General features: G+C 53.2%; 1 non-coding gene across 1 annotated transcript in view; it reads right to left on the reverse strand.

Moving 5' to 3' along the window:
- Nucleotides 1-1,528, reverse strand: part of LOC144413322 (small subunit ribosomal RNA) — a 1,810-nt gene extending 282 nt beyond the window's left edge. Inside the window, exon 1 of the ribosomal RNA XR_013469356.1 lies at nt 1-1,528. This exon is cut by the window's left edge and continues 282 nt beyond it. This is a non-coding gene — a ribosomal RNA (small subunit ribosomal RNA).
- Nucleotides 1,529-2,500: the final 972 nt, after the last annotated feature.

A 2,500-nucleotide genomic window follows, 5' to 3' on the forward strand; every position in this document is an offset into this window, starting at 1 on the left:
AACGGGTTACCCGGACCTTTCGGCCTAGGTTAGACACTCGCTGCTTCACTCAGTGTAGCGCGCGTGCGGCCCCGGACATCTAAGGGCATCACAGACCTGTTATTGCTCAATCTCGTGTGGCTAAACGCCACTAGTCCCTCTAAGAAGTTAGACGCCGACCGAGAAGGTCGCGTAACTATTTAGCATGCCAGAGTCTCGTTCGTTATCGGAATTAACCAGACAAATCGCTCCACCAACTAAGAACGGCCATGCACCACCACCCACAGAATCAAGAAAGAGCTCTCAATCTGTCAATCCTACCTGTGTCCGGGCCGGGTGAGTTTCCCCGTGTTGAGTCAAATTAAGCCGCAGGCTCCACTCCTGGTGGTGCCCTTCCGTCAATTCCTTTAAGTTTCAGCTTTGCAACCATACTTCCCCCGGAACCCAAAGACTTTGGTTTCCCGGAAGCTGCCGGAAAGATCGTCATGGTAACGCCTCCCGATCGCTAGTTGGCATCGTTTATAGTCCGAACTAGGACGGTATCTGATCGTCTTCGAACCTCTGACTTTCGCTCTTGATTAAAGAAAACATTCTTGGCGAATGCTTTCGCAGTAGTTCGTCTTCCGCCGATCCAAGAATTTCACCTCTAACGGCAGAGTACGGACGCCCCCGTCTGTCCCTCTTAATCATTACCTCGTGCTCCGAAAACCAACAAAATAGAACCGAGGTCCTATTCCATTATTCCATGCAACACTATGCAGGCGAACAGCCTGCTTTGAACACTCTAATTTTTTCAAAGTAAACTTATCGGCCACCGCCGACACTCAGTCAAAAGCACCGACGGAGAACCGAAGGTGAGGCGAACGCAACCAGTGACACGCCTTGCGACGGACCGGCGGCGCTCGCCCAAAATCCAACTACGAGCTTTTCAACCGCAACAACTTTAGCATACACTGTTGGAGCTGGAATTACCGCGGCTGCTGGCACCAGACTTGCCCTCCAATGGATACTCGTTAAGAGTTTTAGGATGTACTCATTCCAATTACAGGGCCTCGTTAGAGTCCTGTATTGTTATTTTTCGTCACTACCTCCCCGTGTCGGGAATGGGTAATTTGCGCGCCTGCTGCCTTCCTTGGATGTGGTAGCCGTTTCTCAGGCTCCCTCTCCGGAATCGAACCCTGATTCCCCGTTACCCGTTATCACAAAGGTAGGCACGTAGCGTACCTTCGACAGTTGATAGGGCAGACACTTGAATGATACGTCGTCGGTGCAGAGACCGTACGATCCGCGTGGTTATCCAGAGTCATCAAACGTCACAGGACGAACCCGGTCGGTTTTGATCTGATAAAAGCGCGCCTCCCGAAGTCGGCGCTTAATGCATGTATTAGCTCTAGAATTACCACAGTTATCCACTTCGCTTACGAGACCAAATAAACCAAGACTGATTTAATGAGCCATTCGCAGTTTCGCTTTACGAGAACTCGTACTTGCACCTGCATGGCTTAATCTTTGAGACAAGCATATCACTACTGGCAGGATCAACCAGATAGCTGCGACAGCTGCGCTCGGCCCTTGCTGGGCCGCCCGGCGCGTGCTCGTCGCATTCGTTTAAGACCGAGGCGATCGCCTGCGGCCGTACTCAGCTTCGACAGTCGCTGGCCGCGACGTCCACGCTCTCGCCGGCAGTGCCAGGCGGAGCGATTTGCGTTTTTTCTTTGCTCGCCCTCTCTCGGGCTCGATCCATTCAGTTTCGCACAAACAAGAGCTCTGCCGGCCGCCTGCAGCGGTGCCTAAAACCCGGGCATAACAATGCGACCGTTCTGCTAGGCCGACAAGCGCTCAAGCCAGACGCTCGATCGAACGCCCCCTACATATTAGTCGAGACAACGGCTCGCTCATTAGCATCGCGTTTGTACTTTAACTTTTTTTGGCTCGGCTTCTTTCGACGCCGATGCCGGCGACGCAGCACTCTCTCGCCCGCCAGCCACCGAGAAAAGGGTGCGCTCCGACCGGCCCCGCACCGCTCTTTCTTGGCTCATTCGAAATTACTGTCTTTCGCTCTGACATGCCTTACCTAGGGTTAGGTTAGTATGCTTGCACGTTTGTACTTTAACTTTTTTCGGCTCGGTTTCTTTCGACGCCGATGCCGGCGACGCAGCACTCTCTCGCCCGCCAGCCACCGAGAAAAGGGTGCGCTCCGACCGGCCCCGCACCGCTCTTTCTTGGCTCATTCGAAATTACTGTCTTTCGCTCTGACATGCCTTACCTAGGGTTAGGTTAGTATGCTTGCACGTTTGTACTTTAACTTTTTTCGGCTCGGCTTCTTTCGACGCCGATGCCGGCGACGCAGCACTCTCTCGCCCGCCAGCCACCGAGAAAAGGGTGCGCTCCGACCGGCCCCGCACCGCTCTTTCTTGGCTCATTCGAAATTACTGTCTTTCGCTCTGACATGCCTTACCTAGGGTAAGGTTAGTATGCTTGCACGTTTGTACTTTAACTTTTTTCGGCTCGGCTTCTTTCG

Source organism: Styela clava, chromosome 15 (genome assembly GCF_964204865.1).
Source record: "Styela clava chromosome 15, kaStyClav1.hap1.2, whole genome shotgun sequence".
NCBI lineage: Eukaryota > Metazoa > Chordata > Ascidiacea > Stolidobranchia > Styelidae > Styela > Styela clava.